Genomic DNA, 23,542 nt, shown 5'->3' with positions numbered 1-23,542 from the left:
TTTATTTTAAAATGAGTTTATGTTTGAGGATGAATTGCACAGTCAAGGTGACTAGTGACAGAAGAGATTGGAGGCAAAGGCAGCAGCTATGAGAATCTGGTGGAGTCTTAATACTCCCATGCTTAGGCATGTACTAAATTTTGTGTTCTTTCTCCAGCTGAGAGAATTTGGCAACTGTCCACTGGAGAGCAATTGAAGGTCTGCCCTGAGGAAATACAGGGCAGGGAACATATGCAAGAGTGATCACAGAGGCACAGTTCACAGGCCTTGGCAACCGCTCACGGGCGAAGGAACTGGGATCAGGCAGGCTGGCTGGTGACACACACACACAGAAAGGACTCAAAGATACTGAAGGTTCTTTCCTGGGGAATGAGAAAGAGAACACAGGCAGAAGAATAGCAGAATCATTCTATTGAAAGCTAATGGGGCATTGAGGCAGATACATTCCAAATGGCAGTTAGCACATACAGGGTCAGAGATTCCAAGAGGTCAGAAGAGAAAAAGTGTTTGGCGTTAATTATTAACAACTCAAAAACGTTCAGCAGAAGTCACAAGGAGACCTAACATGGGGTCAAGATACAGACTGTGGAGGAAAATATTCTTAGGCTGGAAATAAGACTCTAGAGGAAGAAATCTAGAGAGGTTGAATGGGCGAAAGGAGAATAAAGAGAATACAGCAGCCAAATTTGAAAGAATTTTGAGAAAAAACCTGTTCATCCATTCAGGGAAGCTAAGGGTTGAAAAACAGCCATTCACCCAAGGAGGAAGTCCCTACTAGTAGTCAAAGGAAGTTTTAGGCATACCATGGACATAATCTACTCATTTCAATATTCTCATTATCATCACCTGCACTATGCGCAAGATACCCCAGATCCCATTCTAATTTAATGAGAATTCCTACATTTTATGCTTAGGCCATACAGTAAATGTATAATACTTGGGAATAGGAATTACAGCACTATATCCATCTTTCCCTATCACATGGGCAACATCAACCTAATTTCCAAAGTATGCATTTTGGCAAAAACAGAACACTGATCAAGAGCACAGATCAGGAGGCCAGGCTAGCTGGATTTAAAACTCATTTCCACTACTTACCAGCTGAGTGTCTTAATTAATATTCCGGTGCCTTCATTTCATCATCTGTAAAATGGGAATATATAGTACCTAGCTGAAAGAGTTGTTCTGAAGATCATGTAAGTTAATAGATAAAAGCACTTAGTACCTAGCACATGCTAAGCACTATGTTTATTATTATGATCATCAACTAGTATTTAATACTATAAAAGAAGTGTTGCTTCAGGGTTTTTTTTTTGTTTTTTTTTTTTTTTTTTTGGTAATGGGGATTGAACCCATAGGTGCTGTACTGCTGAGCTACATTCCCAGCCCTTTTTATTTTTTGAGATAGGATCTCACTAAACTGCTCAGTCTGGCCTCAAACTTGGGATCCTTCTGCCTCAGCTTTCCTGGTTGCTGCGATTATAAGTGTGCTCCACCACATCAAGCTTTGTGATATTTCAATTTTGTATCCCACAGAATAATATCACAATATTTATGCCTAATTAATTAATTACCTACAGCATTCAGGGATTTTTCTTTTAAAAATTATTAAAATTTACATATTAGCTGTGTGTGGTGGTACACACCTGTAATTCCAGCGACTCCAGAGCCTGAGGCAGGAGAATCACAAGTTCAAGGTCAGCTTCAGCAATTTAGTGAGACCTTCTCTCAAAAGAAAAAATAAAATAAAAAGGGCTGAGGATGTAGCTCAGTGATAAAGTGTCCCTGAGTTCAATTCTCCTGTACCAAAAAAAATAAATAAAATTTACAAATTAAATATTTTGAACAACTTGACTTGTCTTTGACCATCATTAACTCTTATTTCTAATTTATAAGATCCCAGAATGCCAGGTGTGGTGGTGCATGCCTGTAATTCCAGTAGCTCAGGAGGCTGAAGCAGAAGGATTGTGAGTTCAAAGCCAGCCTCAGCAACTTAACAAGGATCTAAACAACCCATCAATATCCTGTCTCTAACTGAAACATAAAAAAGGGCTGTGGCTGTGGCTCAGTGGTAAAGTACCACTGGATTCAATCCCTGATACAAAAAAAAAAAAAAAAAATCCCAGAATGTCTTTTGATGAATCTGGAATGTTATAAAGTTCTCTTAAAAACTCTAAGTAGCTAGGTGTGGTACACACCTATAATCCCAGAAACTTTGGGGTTGAGGCATGAGAATTGCAAATTCAAGGCCAGCTTCCATAACTTAGTGAGATCCTATCTTGAAATAAAATAAATTAATTAATTAAAAGGCTGGGGATGTAGCTCAGTGGTAGAGAACTTCTGGGTTCAATCTTTAGCACCACCAAAAAGAAAAAAAAATTAAGTGATTTTGTTGTTGTTGTTGTTGTTGTTCTCCTTAGTAAGCATAAAGCTCATAGAACTTGCTGAAGGAGAAACAGCATTACATATATCAAAGACTAGCATCAAAACTTAAAAAATTATAGGGGAGTTGGAAAGGAAAATTAGGTTTACAGACTAATTTCAGAGACAAGGTGTGAGGTAAGGTGTAAAGGCTTGGTTAGCCAAGAAGCTACTAGAATGGCCATCCTCCAGAAAGAAAAGAAGATTGGGTGTCCAGAGAGGAAGTCATAAGTGGCCTACAAATGTGGAAGACACTGTGGTAGTAAAAGACAGGTTGACTCCCATCCAAGTTCAATATTGGAGGTAGACTAGAGTTAAGGTCCCCTTTCTCCAATTGTTACACAATTTTGACAGTCGCACAATTCTCCGGTGTTGAGTAAATCAATGAGACATTGGACGGATTCCCTACCACTGGATGGGAGCTACCTTGGAAGATGGAAAGATAGTAAGGTATCAGAATCTGATCCTAGTTACACCTCTTGCCAAATTTGTGGTTTATGCAAAGTTATTACAACATTCTGGGCCTCCGTTTTGCTAAAAGCAAGTTCTGCCTCCTTTTCCTAAGTTATTGTAAGGATTTCATTAAAATGTCTGTCATATAACAGAATAGACATATCTATCTTATTCATTTAGTCTGCTATTTCTCAAAGCTAGCAGCATATTAGAACCAGCTGGAAACTTCTAAAAATCACCAATGCCTGTCCCACCCCACATATCTATTAAACAAAAATCTCTAGGAGTGTAACCTAAGACATGGGATTTGTTTAGGTCCAAGGCAAATTTGTTGCGTATCAAGATAGAAAATCACTAAGAAAATTAAGCTGACTAATTCATCCAACTAACATTTATATCTATCTACCTGATCACAACTGTGCTAAGCATTGGGGTACAAGAATAAACAATGACAAGAGCCTGTTTCCAAGGAACAAACAAATGTAAGAATATCCCAGACATGGTAGATGAGTATGGTCTGATATAGAAATGTCAAAAATTGAGATTGGTAGCTTGAAAGTACAGAGGTAGGGCTGGGGATATAGCTCCATTGGTAGAATGCTTGCCTCACATGCACAAGGCCTTGGGTTCAATCCCAGCACCATTTAAAAAAAAAAAAAATGTACAGAGGTTAAAAAATGAAAACTGGGAGAAAAAGAGAGGCTGTCAAAGATGCTGTCAGGATACAGTATCAGGTGAGGTGAACTGAGTGTTAGCAAATGATCAGGTTAGAGAAGAGGAGAGAAGGGTAAGGAAGACATAGAGATGTCTCTGGTGGTGGGAAAGTAGTTACAGGTGACTTCAGTCCTTTGCCCAGCAAGGATGGATATAGAACATGAAGACATCAAAGTCTCATCTCCAATTCTCAACCAGAATGCAAGGATAAAAACACAATTTCACTTGTGGAGGGTTGGATCTCTACTCCCTAACCGGACCAAAGGACAGGGCTGTCTGAAGACCATTCCTTTTAAGTATGTCTGTTTGTATGTATGGAGACAGGGGAAAGGACTCACTGTTGCCCTGGTGGACCTCCCACTGAAGAACCTAATACCTCACCCAGACTCCACAGTGGCTGAGACTATAGGCATGCACCAGTATGTCCAGCACAACACTCCATTCCTTTATTTTTGTTGGGGGTGGGGTTCTGGGGAATTGAACCCAGGGGTGCTTTACCAGTGAGCTACAGCCCCAAGGCCTTTTTATTTGGGGACAGGTTCTAGCTAAGTTGCATAGGGCCTACTAAATTCCTGAAACTGGCCTTGAACTAGGGATCTTCCTTGTCTCAGCCTCCAAAATCACTGGGATTACAGGAGTGTCACCACACCTGGCCACAGCACCCCATTTCAGAAAGACTTAGGTATCATGGTAAATTGCAACAGGGAGAGAAAGTTAATCTCAGGGAAAGCAGGAATTGTAAAGTTGGGCTGGGCATGGTGGCATATTCCTATAATCTCAGTGACTCTAGAGGCTGCAGCAGGAATCACAAATTCAAAGCCAGCCTCAGTAATTTAGCAAAACTCTGTCTCAAATTAAAAAAAAAAAAAAAAAGGAATTGTAAAATCTGGATAAAATAAAAAAAAAATGAAACCTTAGCAAACCTCATTTAAAGGGCAAGAGACAAAGGCAGACACACACAGAGATAATACGAAATAAGTGTGTTAGATTGCAAATGATTGGCTTCACAGAGGGCAGCCTTGAAGTCATACTCTTCGAAGTCATACTCTTCTCAGAAATAAAGGCAAAACTGACCTCAACAGAATCAAGTTCTATTTAGAAATAAAGGTCACTTTTCTTCATGCCCCCTATGAACTTACTTGTTATGAACTTTCCCAGGACCAACCCTTCATTTGCTTTCCAGATCCCAACTCTGCCTTCTTTCTCTAGGGTCTCAATTCATTCTTTTGTTTTATAATCCTTTCCTCTCACTCTCTGCAAGCTCTTTCCCTAGAATGATCAAGTCTCTCCCTACTTAAAAAAAAAAAAAAGTACTCTTTACTATTTGCCTCTGATTATCATCCTGTGGCTTCCTTATCTTGCAAGCAGTGAAAGTTGTCTACATTCACCATGCCTATTGCGTCAACTCCCACTCACTTTGAAACCTATTACAATCTGATTCCCAGCCCATATCTCTGATGAAACCATCTGTAGTATTAGGCTCACCCATGACCTACTTGGCCTCTCTGCAGACATCTGACAACCTGCTCTTTCTTGAAACACTTCCCCTTCAACTTCTCCAGTTTCTTATTTCTCTTTCCACAATGACAATTTACCTCTTAACCCTCTTTCTCTCTCTCTCCTCTCCTTCTTCCTGTGTGTCTTTTATTGATGGGCTTTGTTTCCTGCCCACCAACCCCTTAAAAGATAATGTTCTCCAAAGTTCTGTTTGTTGTCTTTTTTAAAAAATTCAAATTCATAATTCCTGCTTTCCTTGAGCAAGCCATGGTACCACCAAGGCACAATGCATGGCCCACTGGAATGAATTGCTCACTTGCAGCTCATTAAATTGAACGGCGATGACCTCTATTCATATACTGATGGCTTCAGCATCTCTAGGATCTGTCTTTTTCAACCATCTCTAGGATCTAGCCTATAAGCTCCTCAAAATTAACATGGACATGGCTGGGGATATAGCTCAGTGGTAGGGCACAGCCTAGCATGCCTGAGGCCCTGGCTTCTATCCCAGCACTGCCAAATAATAATAGTAATAATAATAAACATATTCTACTCTCACTTCTCTACCTTCAACACAGAAACTCACTGCATTAAACTTTCAATTAATTATCTAACCAAAAATCTAGGTTCCAAGGTAGAAACCTTGATAGCTCCCTCAGCTTCTTCTTTATCTCACTGATTTCTGATCAATAATTGATTTATCTCAATTCCACCTGCCAACGATTTCTATATCTAATTCAACTCCTAGCTCCCACCCCCAATCTCCACGCTGCCTCGGCTAAGAGGCTCATTATTATTTCCTGCATCCATCTACTAACTGGAATTGTAGACAACACTATCTTTGTCTATAACCTGCTGCACACAGTTCCTACCCTAAAAGTCTCATATATAAGCTGACTGCTTGAAAACTTGATTTCTGTTTCCTGCAGGGGGTAAAAAGTCTGTTCTTGGCATTCAGTCTGGTCCCACTCTATGTTATGACTGATTTACGTCATAAAACTAGATCATTTTACATCTGGAAGGAACATTAAGTTTCTCATATCAACACAAAAGGAAACTGGAGCCCAGAGAGGACACATGACTCACCCAGGCTCAGCACAAAGGGCAGAGCAGCTCCAGCTGGGACTGGCCTAGACAATGGAGCCATGCCCATTATACCCTCTCCTCCAACTCCTCCTACCCAGGATCTTGTCTCTCCAGCCTTCTCTGTTAACACCTCTCAGGTCCTAATCATGACTCAACCTCCTTTACCTACCATATGCTAGCACATAAAAATGAGACTTTAAAGAAATCAAGTTCCGGCTGGCTGGGGTGTAATTGAAAGGTAGAGCACATGCTTAGTCTACAATGAGATCCTGGGTTCAATCCAGCACCACTGGGAAAATACCAATTAAGTGTTTTTTCTCTTTCGTCTCTGTTACCCATCATATCAGTCAAGGTAGATCAATCTTGACCTTCTATGGACAAGGTCTGAGTCTTGGGATCAATCTTTTTTTTCTGGGGCTGGAGGTGTAGCTCAGTAGTAGAACACATGCTTAGCATGTGGGAGACCCTTCAGCACCAAGATGAATAAAAAAAAAAAAAAAAAAAATCTTTTCCCCAGTGCTTCATGATCATAAACAAACGTCTTTAGTGAGGCTACCCAAGCTGCTAAAAGGCTCCCTTGACTGCTAGGACAAGTAGCATTTGTTTTCATTTAAGTGTTCCAAATAACAGCTGACTAAAGGCAGCACAAAAGAATTCAACTTCCAAACAAAACCTCCCTCACTCCCTTCTGGGACAGGGCGATTCAGAGCTTGCCCACCCATGCCCTTCTGCCTGACTTCACAAGGGAGGCACACAGGGTACTTCAAAAGTTGGGTTTATCTTCAGGTTCTGTGTGAGGTGTAGGAAGCAGCAATTTTTTATTTTTTTGGTGCTGGGGATTGAACCTAGGGCCTTGTGCATGCAGAGGCAAGCACTCTACCAACTGAGCTATACCTCCAGCCCCTGGAAGCAGCAAATTTGATAAGACCTTTGAAAAGGAGTTTATGAAGTGGCACACAAACCCCAAACATACAAGGCAAATGATTTTTTTTTATTTACTTATTTATCAATATTGGGATTTGAACCCAGGAGTGCTCTACCATAGTACTATATCCATGGTCTTTTTTAAAAAATATTTTTTTAGTTATACATGGACACAATATCTTTATTCTGTTTTATTTGTTTTTATGTGGTGCTGAGGATTGAACCCAGTGCCTCACATGTTCGAGGCAAGTGCTATACCACTGAACCACAACCCCAGCCCCCCTGGTCATTTTTAATTTTGAGATTGACCTCAGATTTACTGAGGCTTATCTCAAACTTGCTATCTACCTGCCTCAACCTCCCAAGTCACGGGGATTACAGGCGTGTGCCACAGTGCCCAAAAATGGTTTTTATAGACATCTGGAGATTCAGATGATTATAATAAACTAATTATCCTTTGTACAGATTCACATGATTGTGATAATATGTACTATATAAAATACATAATAAATTATATTCCTTTTTATTCAGTTTGTGACCATTTGAACTTTCACTGGTTTATTTTATGCTTATTTGAGGCTCAGAGTAGTTAATTGCCTTCCCATGAATCATACAGATCCAAGAGAGAAAGTTCATACTGGAACTCAAAAGTTCAACCAATTCTGACTCATCACTCTGAATACTATTACTCAGCTCAAAGACAACCACTAACCAAATCATTATTTGAAGCTGAAGCCTCTCCTATACTGAAAGTTTTGCAGCACTTGAGAGTAAAACGTTGAAAATCAGGCTGGAGAAGCGAAGTAGGTCATGAAATGTACCCCAAACTCTATCTTATTGGCAGCATATTCTCTCTGCCAGCAGATCTGCTCAGTTGGTTAGCAGGACCAGTCTGCCTACAAAAACAGCACCTGAGAAAATTAGCATCAGTATAAAAGCAGGGAGCCTTTGCAGGAATTAGAATTTCCATAGCCAGCAGTTTCAAGTTAATGCAGCTCAGTAACTGGCCCAAAGCCTTAGGAGACAGGCTGGTCTGCCAGCCTCAGAGCTTTAAGAAGGCAGAGTCTGGATGATTCTTCAACAATGGAGAAGATGCCTACCGGGAGAAACTTCTCATTTTAAAAGACTTAAGAAAATGAAACAATTCACTGTTCACAAACATTCAGTCTAGATCCAAAGTTACAACAATCTAACTTGTTTAATGTGTAACATATTGAGTCTAAATCAAAATATCTATACAACAGATGGGAAAACTATATTGTCCTCCTTAAGTGAATTTATAGGATGGCTAATTACAAGAAAGTGGGTCCATATTTATTTTTTATCCAGTCTTTCAGCAAACAGTTGAGTGTTCATTGCCTACTGACACCAAAACTCATACTGAAACAGAGGGAAAACACAAGCAGGGGGTTCCATCCTTAATAAGTTGACTGTGGCAGGACATGGTAGCCCATATCTGTAATCCCAGCAACTCCTGAGGCTGAGGCAGGAGGATTGTATTTGGAGGCCAGTCTTGGTGACTTAGCAAGACTATCTTATCTCAAAAAATGAAAAGGCCTGGGGATGTGGTTCAATGGTAAAGCGCCCCTGGGTTCAATCCCCAGTACTAAGGTAAAGTGGGGGCACAGAAGAGAAGATAAGGGGTGGGGAGAACCAAGGAGAGAAAAAAGTAACTCATTTGTTTTTAATCTCTATTATCATTACACTATCGAGTTGTCCTGTCCAGGAATTCTCAAAGGATGGTTTGCAGGTGAATATACACTCTGGTTCAACTCTATTGAATTGGACTTTCTGGAGGTGGGGCTTACAAATGTTGCAGGTAATTCTTTTGCATGGCAGAGTTGAGAAACTGACCTAGTCAATTCAAAGTGTGAAAAAGTCATTACATGGTTTTTGTTCTTATTTTCTTTGCAAAGGTAATGAGTTCCTGCCTCAGCTTTCCCAGTTACTGGGTTTACAGGCATGCACCACCATGCCTGGCCTGGGCAATGCTCTTAAAAGCAGGGCTTGTAATAAAAAGCCATGTAGCCAGTCTGACTGACCACTGCAGGCCTCCCTCGGGCCTGAATGTCCCCTCCCCTGAACTTCTTATCCTTCAAGATACCTCCTCTGTGAAGGCCCCCAACTGCCCCCTCCCACACAGAACTGATCTATTCTTGCTCTACAAGATGTCTTGAGAGAATATCCTACACCTCTCCTACCTTCTTTGGGGGTTGGCAGTGGGGATAGAACCCAGGGGTACTTTACCACTTAGCTACATCCCCAGTCCTTTTAATTCTTTTTTAAATTTTGAGACAGGATCTCACTAAGTTGTCCAGGCTGGCCTTGAACTTTTGACCCTCCTGCCTTCCAAATTGCTGTAATTATAGGCCTGCGCCATGATACCCAGCTTCCTCTCGCCATGACACCTTAGCTTCCTCTCGTTGGCTTTGTGGAATACTCCCTTGTGAATTCTGATATTACAAACCCAGTTGGAGTCATCTGGATTTGCAAGAGATGATCACACAGTGTACAGATGATTGGATGGGGAGGGGCAGGAGATCTACCCTACATCTCAAGAGAATAGAGAAGCCTCTACTTCCTGGTCCCAGTACCTTTTGGCAGCTCTTTTACTGTAGGAAAAGCAGGCCCACAAAGCATTTTGGTCCAATTGGGGTGCCCAGCTTCTGTAGGCCCCATCGTACACTTCACTTCTCTAACCTATCAGGTTCAGGAAATAAGGGACACGTGGGGCCCAGCTAGCTGAAACGAGAATCAGGTGCATTGAATGGAGTGCTGACCTTTTTTTGATTGAATTGAGCACATCACACATGCTAAGCAAATGTTCTACCACTGAGCTACATCCCCAGCCCTTTTTATTTTGAGACAGTGATTTGAGAGTTGCCCAGGCTGGCCTCAAACTCGGACTCAGCCTTGGAGTGTGGACTCCTGACAGCACTGGTGGTCAGATGGCAGAGGAACCCCAGATCCTATAGAGAATGCACCAAAGCCTCAAAATGACTTTATTGAGGGCCTGTCAAGATCCATGTAGTGCCAAGTCCTTGCCAAGTCCTTGCCCTCAAAAAACAAGCAGGGGGTGATGCTCTAAGATAGAAGCCAACTTTGATAAGGCGCTGGAGGGGAAAAAAAAAAAAAAAGTAGAATGACCTTACAAGCCCTTAGCCCTTACTTGCCAAGATACATGGAAAAATGAAGTGATATACCTGGACCTTAGAGGCTGAAGACCCTGAAGAGGATGAGGAGGTGGTGATGGAGAAGGAGGAGAAGGAAGAGGTGGAAGACGAGGTAGTGGGAGAATCAAATGATGAATATCCCCACTGATGTGGGGATGAAACAGAAATAAGAGCAGTCAGAGACTAAAGAAGAAGAAGAAAGGGGAAAAAATATTAAAAATATATATTTAAATACTATGGACTTTAAAAAAACTTAGGGCTGGGGATATGGTCAGTGGTAGAACTCTTGCTTGGCATGTGTGAGGCCCTAGGTTGAATCCCCAGCACAGCAAAAATTAAAATAAGAAGATTTAGGTTTTCTGTTAAAAATGTGAACCTTTTCTTACATTTCTATAATGTAGTAAAGTGAGATGATCAAATTCCGGGTAACCCCTCAATTTCAAATTTGAGAACATGGTAAATGTATCCAAAGGTGTTGAAGACAAGAAATGAACTTCACTCTATCTTTCCGTGATTGTTTCTATGAGTACAGCAAATTGAGGATTTACACCTGAAATTTCTTAGTGAAGCAAAGGCAGAACCTAAGGAAATACCATCCTGCGTAACCCAGAGATCAGCTTGATGCTTCAGAAGAGAGTGAGGGAAAAGGGAGGTCTGCGATGGAGATCACAGCCTCTAATCAACAAGGCCAAAACTTCAAGTTCATGTTCCAAAGAATGTTCTGAACACTTGAGTTTAGGCAAGCAATGTGCTTTAGTGAACATGCTGTGCAATTTCTTCAATGCCCCTACCCATGTCTTACAATCTAATGCTTAGGTGGCTTATAGTAGTGACTACTTATAAAGAAGGAAAAAAACACCCAAAATGTTTAAGTATTAAATCATTACACCTAGCATTTTAAAGGTATTCATGTTCTAGAAGATAAATAGAAAGAGGCAAATTTTCTAAAATATGTGTATCTGGTGTTATAGAGTTTGATCCTTATGAAATTTTTGTTTGTTTATTTGCTTTATAGCTTTTAGAGTATGTGAAAATTATCAGAACTTTCCATTGAAAATATGTTTGGTTGTAATCCCAGCTACTTGAGAGGCTAAGGAAGGAGGATCACAAGTTCAAGGCTAGCCTAGGCAACTCAGAGAGATGCTATCTCAAAATAAAAATATAAAAAGGGCTGGGGATGAAGTTCAGTGGTATAGTACCCCTGGGATCAACCCTTAGTACGTCAAAAGAAAGAAATAAAGTAATGTATTAGGGGAAAATGTGTACTTGCAGACCCAATCCAAGGTATGTTTCCATCACATATGCTGTCATTATTTTGCTGTGTAAATGTGATAGATTAAACATAAAATGGTACATAATCAAATTTTGCTGTTTAAGAAAAGCCTGGCATACAGCAGTTAAGGATATTCAGGACAAATACATCTAATGTAAAGACTCTTGGATTTTTTGGGGGGGGAGTTTCTTTTTTTTCAATTGGCAGGTTGCTCTTTCTTATCTATGAAAAAAAATGTATTTATTAAGTTGTAGATGGACACAATACCTTATTTTTATCATTTTTTTTAATGTGATCTGAGGATCGAACCTCACGCATACCAGGCAAGCACTCACTGAGCTACAGCCCCATCCCTGAGTGTGGGTTTTGAATTCTGCTCTACCTGGTGATCTAAAAGAAACATAAGCATAGAATCGTTACCACAGTGCTATTAACACTTACTAGTATCAAATACTTTTCTCCTTATATACCACATATTGAGAAATAAGATGATTAAGTATATTTCAAAAAGCTTTTCTGGAAGTTATCACTTTATCATTCTCTTATAACTTAAAATGAAGTAGAATCACTGAGTATACATGAATGAGGCAACAAATATTTGCATAAGCAACAGTTCTTTGAAGTTGGGTACCTATCCTTACAGGAAAATAATAACATATTCTTTCACTGCTTCACCTTAACCCTTAGCAGAGTACCTGGCATACAGTATGTGTTCAACAAACACTTGTGGAATGAATAAATGTCCAAAATCACAGTTAGAAGCATAGACTTAATACTTTAAAAAGAAATACATTGATGCTATCAGAAACTATTCACATGCATTACTGTGTCTTATAATCAAGTGATACTAAAATCCTAGCAAATACCCAAGAAGAAAATCAAATCTAGAAAATGTCACAAAACTGCAAGCAAGCAAACACAAAAAAGTACAAAATTACATTTATCCAGACACTGTAGTAACACCACCCCCCCCTTGTCAAATCTAGATAAAAGTTAAACAAGTAAATCAATTTCCTGGAAGAGCTAAGGACAACTCAATCTTGCTCAGATGCCCGAGGGTTTAGTTGGGAAATGAAGTCACTATGATAAGATAACTAAATGAATGCCACAGTCTACTTGCAATTCTGCAGAGATACAGCATAGCTGGAAATCACAGTTTAGCAGAGTACCATCAATATATATCTTTGGATTCATAAAAGGCCTTTCTTCACCTCATTCTCTCTTATCTGGGTCTTAAACCTCATTTCCTTATACATCTTTCCTTTGGCTTCAATTCTTACTAATTTTAAGTGGATGCAAAAGACATAGTATAATTTTTTTTTTTAATTTTTTTTTTTTTAGTTGTCAATAGAACTTTATTTTATTTACTTATATGTGGTGCTGAGAATCAAACCCAGGGCCTCACACATGCTAGACAAGTGCTCTACCCCTGAGCAGTATAATTTTAAAAGCAAAAAGAACCACAAAAATAGACTCATGGAAAACAGAAAATTGAGGCCTAGACATATGTGTGACAAGCCCCAAATCACCCAGTAATTGCCATATTGGAACTGGAACCCAGTAGGCAGATTCCTAGTTTCAGGTCTTTTGTTACATCTCTATTTAAAAAGTCTCCATCTAAGAAAGTTTCTGCAATCCTAATTTTTCTTTCTCTTCCCTTTCATGGCAAAATTGATTAACTGTATACTTATTTTTGTTGTTTTAATTCTTCCCTCCTATTTTCTATTCCATTTGTCTCCCAGAACAAAGGCATCCCTGTCCTGACAGTATCATTCCAAATCTTCATTTCCTGTAATCTTTTTAGAGAGCTTTTATATCTTAGTTGGATCTCTGAACTCTCTTTGACATCTGTTATGGTTTGGAAGTCCCCTCCAAGAGTCATGTTGGAAACCGCCATTGTAGAGGTTCCTCAAAAGCCTAGGAATGGAACCACCATAGGACCCAGCTATACCACTCCTCAGTATTTATCCTAAAGAATGAAAGTCATCACAGTAATACATGCATACTGATGTTGATCGTGTTACAATTCACAATAGCCAAACCATTATGGAACCAGCCTACATGTCCATCAACAAATAAACGGATAAAGAAAATGTGATATGTATACATGATGAAATTTTATTCAGTCACGAAGAAAAATAAAATTGGAATTTGCAGAAAAAATGGATGGAATTTGAGAGCATTATGTTAAGTGAAATAAGACAAACTCAGAAGGTCAAGGGTCATATGTTTTTTTTCTCATATGTGGAAGCTAGAGAGGAAAAGGAAAAGAAAGGGAGCAGTCGTCTCATGAAGACTGAAGGGAGACCAATAGAGTAAAGAGCCCAGAGCTAGGGAGTGGGGAGAGAAAGGAGAAATACTGAAGAATGATATTAGTCGATTTATATTGTTGTATTGTGTGAATGCACAAATATGTGACAACAGATCCCATCATTATGTGCAAGTATAATACACCAATTAAAAATGTGGAAAACAAGAGAAAATTGCCATTGTAACAGCATTAAGAGGCAGGATCTGTAAGAGGTAATGAGGTCATGTGGACAATGCCCTCAGGAATGGATTTTGGCTGTTGTCTCAGGAGTGAGCTCCTGATAAAAGAATTTCATCCATTTTTCCTGTCTTGCCACATGATTACACAGCAAAAAGGCCCTTGCCGGATGCCAGTGTCATGCTCTTGGGCTTCCCAGTCTCCAGAACTGTGTGGAATAAATTTTTTTTTTTATGAATTACCTCATCTGTGGTACTCTAATGATGGAAAATGAACTGAGATCATATCTATGGTTTTCTAGGCTTTTGCTGTTTTTTTCTTAAATATAGTTAGAATATTAAAATGTTTGTGGTAGGAAGGAAACTTCAGAGAGGTCTTTCCCAAACTGAAGTTTCTAGAACTGTAGATTCTGGCTGAGAACAAAGGGTGAAAGGCTCTGTGATCCTGAGGGCAACTCGGCTTTGGGAAAAACTGTACATCATTCTTTTCAGATTCACAATGTATATCACTTTTTTCCTCCAGTACTGGGTTGAACCTTGGGGCACTCTACCACTGAGTTACGTATCCAGCCATTTTATTTATTTATTTATTTATTTGTTTGTTTGTTTGTTTATTTAATCTTAAGACGGGGTCTCACTATAATTTCCAAGCTGACTGCAATCCCCCTGCCTCAGCCTTCCAACTTGCTGGAATTATAGGTATGTGCCATCCCACCATTTTAAAGACATTACCATTTTAAAGACACTGACAAGTCTCAGTAGTAAAAGAGATATTTATTTAACTGTGCTTAATCTTTAATCTTTTCACACCTACTAATTACCCTTAAAACTGGCTTGGACAGGGAGCAGTGACACATGCCTATAATCTCAGCAGTTTGGGAGGCTGAGGTGGGAGGATCACAAGTTCAAAGTCAGTCTCAACAACTTAGTGAGACCCTGTCTCAAAATTAAAAAAAAAAAAAAAGAGAAGGGTTGGCACAGACAGCAGCCCATGCCCTGCTCTGAATTACTCTATATAGAAAACAGTTTTTAGGATGTGCTTAAACCTCAGTTACTCCATTCTGTAAAACAGTAGTTTATTTGCCATTAGCCACTCCATTTTGAGTATACAGAAGGAAAGTAGAATGACTGCATACCCTGTTTGTACAAGTAAACACCACCATCTGCCCGGCACCATCATAAGGCACACACTGATAAATAGCGTCTATGGGCCAACCAATCAAACTAGATCAAGGAGTGCCTGGACACATGAACATCCCAAATCCTATCAGGAACACCAGACATGGGAGCTTATCAACCTCACCAGATGAGGATCCCTCACTCAAGACCCATAAAAGGAGGAGCCCCCAAGACTGAACACAGTAGCACACTGACTCTGTCACCAGGTCACTTATCAGAAAACTTGCCCAAGAAAATTGCCACAGCAATTAACCTTGATTTTATGTCCCCAGAGGGCTTGAGCAAAGTGCAGCTTCTCCTGCCTGTGATGACCACACATGGCCTACCCCAGCTGACACCTTGAGTTGACATTCAAACTGAAATTCCCATCCATCTGGACCCTCTGCTTTGACAACTCTGTGGGAACTGGTGCCTTTAAATCCTTATCTGACCACCCACAGTGACTCTGACTCTGCATTCATTTCTCCCTGTGTCTGTGCCACTGGCACATCATCCTATAACCCTGAAGCAGCTTTAACCTTTCTTAGCGTATTTCATATATATTTATATTTGTGTAAAGTGTGATGTATGTGACTTGAGCATTACAGATATTAGAAATTAAATTGGAATAAAAGAACCTGTGACTGCCTGGCTTATGACTACCAGGTGACCCCAAGTATTCATTCAGTAAACTGTCATTGATGAAACTGGTATAGCCTATGAATTTGTAATTATTCAACAAATTCTGACATTGGTTTGGGAAGGCCTCGCCTTGTCCAGTCTCCTTGTCTTACAAATGGCAAGGAAGCCTGAGTCCCACCCTGTGGGCGCCTGAGTGTTCCAAACCAGCTCTGAGCCCCAGGTGGGACTGCTTCTCTGAGGGATCCATTTCCTTCTGGTCTTCAGCACAACTATCCAGTCCCCTTTCCTGGGAAGACAGTGTTGAAAGAGTGGGAACAGAAGAAGAGTGGAAGTTTGCTTTGATTTCAGCTGGATCATATAGGATAAAGGTGTGTGCGCTTACACAACTGCTACGCAATAGTAGGTATTAGGATACAGACACATAAAACTATCCTATGGATCTTTCTCAGAGGCTCCAAGGAATTACAGGAATAAGCATGGAGCAAAGTGTGCTGGTGGAGATCTGTAGGTGAGGTTCTGCAGCTGGGGGACCCAGACGTGGGAAAGGGCAAATGAACCTGGCTCCCCTGGAATTTGGTAGTACCTGCTAAAATGCCCGCCCTTCCACGCTACCCTTCCTTTTCATTTTCTCCTAACTTCATAACCTACTTCCCTCCTTTTCCTCCTTTTCTCTATTGTCTCTCTTACACCAAGTTTCCCCCATGGATTCTAATGACAGAAATCAAGTTCTCTTCATTTTGTCCTGAAGTAAGCAGAGCTAGGAAGTAAGAGAAGGAGTCTGAAAAAAGTGGAAAGCATACTTTGCATAAAGAGAGGTAGGTCAGTATTGGCATGCACTGCTTGCCGTCTGGGTATTTCCAGAACAACTGTGAAGTGCATGGCCACAGGTGGTGATAGTTGAAGAGTAGATGCCCATCCTCCTTTCCACATCCCCTGTATTCCAACCAAGCAGGCCCCTCACAGTTCCCCAACATGCTCTTCCCCCACCAACTTGCTTTTGTTGGTGCTTTATATTTTTCTTTCTCCTCTAACATCCAGGTCACCAGTCTCTTGCCTCCTTGAAATTGTTATTCTGACTCATTCGTCAAAGTACGGCTTCAACCTTAATCTTTCCACTGTCAGTTTTCACCCTTCAGGGTTCACAGCCCTTGTTAACTGTACTGCTCGTTTGAAAATTATCCGGGTACTCACTGTTCCTGAGATCTCCAGGCTTATGCTCCTGTATTTTGACATGCTTGCTGTGTAGTCATGTCTCGTTTCTCCCAACAGATTCTGAATCCCTTAAGCATAGGAACCATTTGGAGCACTTGTACAAAATGAAAGTTACTCAATAAATATACATGTAATATATAAATATGTTACATGAGACATTAAATGAGTACTTACTGTTGAATATGCTATGAGATCATAAATTCATGCCTTCAGAGGCCAGGGCAACTAATGAAAATGACTAAAACAGATGTGAACATTAGGGAGTGGGGAGGCTTGTGGCAAACTGAAGAACCAATATCTACAGAAGCAGCTACACTCAGCTCCAGGCAAATGTAGGAAGGGAAAATTCTGGCCTAGTGCTGACAGATAAGGACTTCTGAGAGAAGCAGGAAGTCCAGATCGTTGTGTGAAATAACTGGACCTTTAAGTGTTGACAACAAATTTTTAAAAATGTTTAGCATATAGTGTGGGCCAAAAATAACATGAACAGGTTAGTCTTCAACTGTTAACCCGGTTACTGAAAAGTCTGACCACATTTTCCCAAATATGAATAATTTATTAATTATTGTTTGGTCTATTTTCAAACCTGGACAATAGTAAGCAAAATAAAAACAAAAGTGTTGAATAAGTTATGTTAATGCATAGAAGTAGTTTAATTATGGATGAAAATGGACAAAGAGATGATGGAGAATCTAAGGGGTATTTATTGGGTCTTCTCAAAGACTTGCAAACAGATTTATAGCCTTGTATCTAGGAGGTCGACTCTTGAGAATCTCTTGAGGAAAACACAAAAACAAAAAGATTATACGTGCACCTCTGTAACATTCTTTACAGTGGCAAGTAACTAAAGAGTCTAAATTCTTTTATCTTTTTGTACTGGGGATTGAATCCAAGGGTGCTTTGCCACTGAGCTACATTACCAACCCTAGTTAATTTTTTTTTTATTTTGGGACACTATCTCGCTAAATTGCTTAGGACTTCACTAAGTTGCTGAGTTGGCCTCAAACTTGTGATCCTCCTGCCTCCACTTCATGAGTTGCATGAGATTAAGGGCCTGCACCACTGCACACAGCAGTTTAACTTTTTGCTAATAGGGGAACAGTTTTGAAAATGGTACAAGTTCTTTGATACACTCTCTGCAAAGAGAATGGGGAATGCTATGCAGTAATGATGTGCTAAGTCCTTCTGGTAAAATTCTAAGTAAAATAAGTAGTGCCTGAAAGTGTATGTATAGTATGGAAGCATCTAGCAAAAGCAAGACAACATATACACAAGGAGATTAAACAGAAATACAGTAAAAACAGGATGGTTGTGTTAAGATGGAATCCTAGATGATTTTTTTCTATTTTCCAAAATGTCATTGGCATGATTATTAACCTCTTAGAATAAGGGGGAAAAATCAGTTTTATTATACTAAAGGAATTATGCTCCTGTGGGGAAAATTCTAAAGCAGCTGTGACATCCAAGGATTATAGAAGTTAAGCAGTCTGACACCCACCCACTGTCCAAACACACCCTTCACCTTAATATTGCTATAACCTGCTTCCCTGAACCTGCTAGCCTGTACAATTTATCCATCTTGCCCATGAAATACACACTTTCCTCAAAGAGGCAAAGGGTTTAACTATAGGGTTCCATCTGTTACTGCTTCCTCTCATGAACAAACTCCAATTAATCCTGCAGTGTCCACTTCAAGGGTCCCTCCTCTGTATCACCCTGTCCAATACACTGCTTGGATGGTCACTCCTGCCTTTCTGTTCTCCAGTACTTGGTTCAAACTTTTGGAATGTGCTGCATTATCATTAGCAGTTTCCAGGTCTCTTGCCTCCTCCTTGTTGCCTTAAATCTAGTATACTACCTAGCACACAATTAATGTTCCCTAGAATCATTGAATGAACGAGTTGATCCAGCATTGCTATTATGTTTCTTTTCTTTTTTTAATTTAATTGATTTTAATTTTCTAAATACATGACAGCAAAATGCATTGCAATTCTTATTACACTTATATACCACAATTTTTCATATCTCTGTTTGTTTATAAAGTAGGTTGACACTATTATGTTTCTTTTCACTGTTGCTTCTAAGTTCATGCCTTATGAAGCAGCAGGCAATTTACCCTGTACTGTTTTCCTACTTGGGCTCTTCGTGGAAAGAAAACAGGAGTCTGGGGCAAAACCAAGCAATTTTGCTAATTGATTTTACCATGGGTCCTTATTTGAGAAAGGAGATGTAGAGAAACAACTTCCTCTGAGATGTCATCACCAGTACCCTCTCTACTGTGAAAGCTATAACCCAATCAGTCCACCTTAGTTTTAATGGACCAACTAGGTGGTAACGTAGGCAGGTAGGTGTGGCTGGAGGAGGTAGGTCACTTGGGGTGTGTTCTAGAAGAGTGCATTTTCCCTGTGTCCTCTTCCCCTCCCTCTCTCTGCTTTCTGGGCACCATAAGTGGGGCAGCTTCCCTGCACTAAGCCCTCCTACCATGATGTGCGGCCTCATCTTGGGACCAGAGCTGTGGAGTCAACCAACCATGGACTGAAACTCTGAAACCATGAGCCAAAGTAAACTTTCTTCCTCTAAGTTGTTCCTGTCAAGTATTTTGGTACAGAAAGGAGAAGCTGACCAACACAGTAAGGAAACCCATAGGCATACCCCTTCCCTTCCAGAGCTACCAGCCAGGCAGTGGGAACAAATTATGTAGAAGTAATTAACCAAGACGATTACCAATGCCAAGATGAAAAAAAACAGACAAGAAAGAACAGAGTGGAATGAGAAACACAAACATAGTAAGGGAAACTAGACTTGGTAGTTAACCCAAGAGATCATGTTCTCTAAACTACAGACCCACCCTCTGGTGAATAGGCAAGAAGCTTTTGTTTCAAATGAGGCACTATTGCTGCCAACAACTTAGTGTTTCTTTCCAACTTTAAACAAAGGAAGGCTTTTTTAAGCAATACACTAGAGATGCAACCAGAAGGACTGACTGAAAGTTTTTGTTGAAGACAAAAAGCTACTGAAGCAAATAACATTAGAAAACCACATTTTCAATCAAATTATATTAGTCACCAAAATTTAAATGCGACTCTATAGGTTTATAACAAAGACTCACCCCTACCCCCACCCAGAGCTGGGGATAAACCCAGGAAACACTCTACCACAGAGCCACACCTTTGGCCCTGTAATAGAGAATATTTTTCATAAGTAGTTTAAGCTTATTTCACCAAGTGCTACTTATTCTTGAAAATTCATGCAATGATTGTATGCTCTCATAATCCTATTACTAACTTATTGAAAGAGACCACAATGAAGGATATAATTTTTAAAAATGTAGAATGCTTACCAGCTAAGCATCACATACTTATAATCCTAGCCACTTGGGAGACTGGGGCAGGAGGTTCAAGGTCCGCCTTGGCAACTTAATAAAACCATGCTTCAAAATACAAAATGAAAAATAAAAGGGGCTGGGGCTATTGCTCAGTGGTAGAGCACCCCTGGGTTCAATCCCCTGTAATGCAAAAATAAAAAAATGGCATGACATCCATGCACAGGAGTCATGCTTGTCTTCTCTGTATTGTTCCAATTTTAGTATGTGAGCAGCTGGAACAAGTTATACAAGATCTTAGCAACACAAGACAGACTAGTCCCACCCATGGTTCAGTTATGTAAAAAAAGTGTTTTTTTTTTTTCTGTCAGAAAATTAGTGGAAGTAGCTTCTTGTATGTGGCATGCTCTTCCACTTCAGACTTTGGCCCCTCCTGTTCTCTCTCCCTGGACGCCCTTCCTGTCTGATTGATCAGTGCTGCTTCTCATCCCTTCAGACTCAGATCAGCCAGCACCTCCTCAGCCTGAGTTCCTCAGACATATGGGAGCTTCCTCTATCTGGCTTCCACAGCTCTCACAACACACCACAGCTGGAAGCACTCGTCAGTGTTGTCCAGATTGTCTACTTCTAGAATTTTCATAGTGCAAGAACCTCAAGGCCTCTGCAGTGCCTGGCCATTTTGAGTGATTGATAAATGTCGGCTAAAAATATACTTGCACTTTAGAAAAGGAAAAAGACATCACTTCCTTCCCTAGCAGAAAGAGGAAGAGCTGTAACAGAGTATGACTTCATACATTTAAAAGATCTGAAAGTAACACTGTATCTCCACGTACACATAAAACCACAGGAACCAATCTTTATTGCAGCCACTTTAAGAATCACAAGTGTATAGAGTTTAAAATGCTAACAATGATTGCTCAGTACTCTCTGAAGCCGGAAAAAAAGAAAAAAGAGAAAGGTGTGGTTGGAGGTGGTATAAAGATGTAACCTTGGGCTGGGTGGTGGCAGAATCCTGTAATCCCAGCAGCTTTGGAGGCTGAGGCAGGAGGATCACGAGTTCAAAGCTAGCCTCAGCAACTTAGCAAGGCCCTAAGCAACTCAGCGAGACCCTGTCTCTGAATAAAATAAAATTTTAAAAAAGGAGGGGGGGAATGTGGCCCAGGGTTAAGCACCCCTGGGTTCAATACTTGGTACCAAAAAAGATATAACCATACACTACTCCCAAATGAAAGTCCAACTTTTTTTTTTTATTTTGTTCAGTGTTGAGGATAGAACCCGTGTCTAGTGCATGCTAGACAAATGTTCCACCACTGAACAATACCCCAACTCAAAACAACTCAAAACTCCAACTTTCCCCCCACCCCCCCAGTTCTAGGGATCGAACCCAGGGCCTTATCCGTGCTAAGCAAGCAGTGAGCTACATCCTCAGCCTTTTAAAATTTGAGAAAGGTTCTCACTAAGTCGCCCAGGCTGGTTGTGAACTTGTGATCCTCCTGCCTCTAGCTTCCCAGGTAGCTGGAATTACAGGGGTATGCTACCACACTGGCCTAAAACTCCAACTGTTTTAAAAGCAGTTAAAAAGTCTATGATTTGGGGGAAAAAAAAAAAAAAAAAGCTATTACAGAGACAGGAAACTGATGTTAATTTTTTAGAATAATTAAAAATCACTACCAAATGGTGTCCTTCTAAAGACATAACCAAAAACAATGTTTATCTTTTCATCCAAGACATAGCTTCACTTAATTGAATAACTCAGAATTACACAATATTAATTGGCTATGCAAAGAAAAGTTATTAAGCTTTTAACCTTTGGTCCATAGCACCATCTGTGGCTACTAAGACCCAAATCTGGCACATGGAATATTCTGTAAAATACTGCCCCTCTGACCTTCATCAAATTATAGAATGTTTATTTAAACGTTTCAATCATAACTATGGAACTAATAGAATTCAATGCAAAATGGGGTAAGTTAACATTCATCTGAGCCAGATGTGGTGGCACACATCTGTAATCCCAGTGACAATGTGGGAGGCTGAGGCAGAAGGATTGCAAGTTTAAGGCCACCCTCAGCAACTTAGTAAAACCCTAACCAATTAGCAAGACCCTGTCTCAAAATAAAAATAAAAAAGAATGTAGCTCAGTGAAAATGTAGCTCAAAGAAATGATAAATGTTTGAGATGATGAATAACCCAAATAACCTGACTGTTCATACAATATATAGATAGTATTGAAACATTACACCCTACCTTATAAATATGTGCAATTATTATCTGTCAATTAAAAATAATTTAAAAAGAATCCAATTGTAAAATATGTGTCCACAAAGATGAACCAACCAACATAAATTTAATTACTTGAGGAAAGGGAATTTCCGTACTTTATGTGCTTTGCTATCTAGTATGTAATATCAGTAACCCCCATCTCAGGTTTTAACCAGGACATATAAAATACATTTTGACTATTTCTAGTCAGAAACAACAGCTTAATATCAACATTGCTTCAGCTTGGGTAGACATCTTGAACTCATCTGAGCAAATGGGGTGTAGGTTGAGACACTGAATATGAAAGCCACAAACGCCTGGGAGAATGTGTTGGGGCTGACGCACTGTGGGTCCACCAGAGGCAGAGCTGACTACCTTTCAGCACAAATGTTTCTCAGCCTCTCAGGAGAATTCGACACAGTTGACCATGTCCTCCTGGCAGTGTTCTAGTTGGGTTCTACTGACATTCTCTTTTCCCAGTTTTCCTCCTTGTTGCCTGACTGCTTTGCTGGCTCTCCCTCTTCTCATCCAATGCTGCTTCCTCTAGGAATTTCATGTGTTCCCAGGGTTTCAGTTATCACTGACCTGCCAACAAACCCACCCATATTTTCTAGATTTCCCCTTTTTGGCCCTACAGGGTCAGGTTTCCACTCCAGGAGGGTCAGATTCTCTTCTGTCTTGTGTGAGTTGCTATATCCCAGTGCCTAGCACACAGTAATTGTTCCACTAGCAAAATGATAAAGGTCATGGTAAATTTCTTTCACTACAGTGGGAAACTGAAGACACTTGCTTTTGATAATTTTTAGAACTCAAACTCATTTTTTCTATACTTGCAGGCCAAATCTCTGGGTCCCATCGATGGCAAATCCAAAGTCCTTCCTGTAGGGCAGGCTTGAGATGGCTATAGTTATGCTCCCT

General features: G+C 40.1%; 1 protein-coding gene and 1 pseudogene across 1 annotated transcript in view; both read right to left on the bottom strand.

The window, feature by feature from the left end:
- Nceh1 (neutral cholesterol ester hydrolase 1) overlaps nucleotides 1–23,542 on the bottom strand; it is a 63,146-nt gene that overhangs the window by 26,899 nt on the left and 12,705 nt on the right. The window lies entirely within an intron of this gene.
- On the bottom strand, nucleotides 20,555–20,653 carry LOC125620091 (annotated as a pseudogene).

This window comes from Marmota marmota, unplaced genomic scaffold (genome assembly GCF_001458135.2).
Source record: "Marmota marmota marmota unplaced genomic scaffold, marMar, whole genome shotgun sequence".
NCBI classification, from domain to species: Eukaryota; Metazoa; Chordata; class Mammalia; order Rodentia; family Sciuridae; genus Marmota; species Marmota marmota.
The sequence above is the reverse complement of the archived record's forward strand: the minus strand, read 5'-3'. Positions and strand labels throughout refer to the sequence as shown.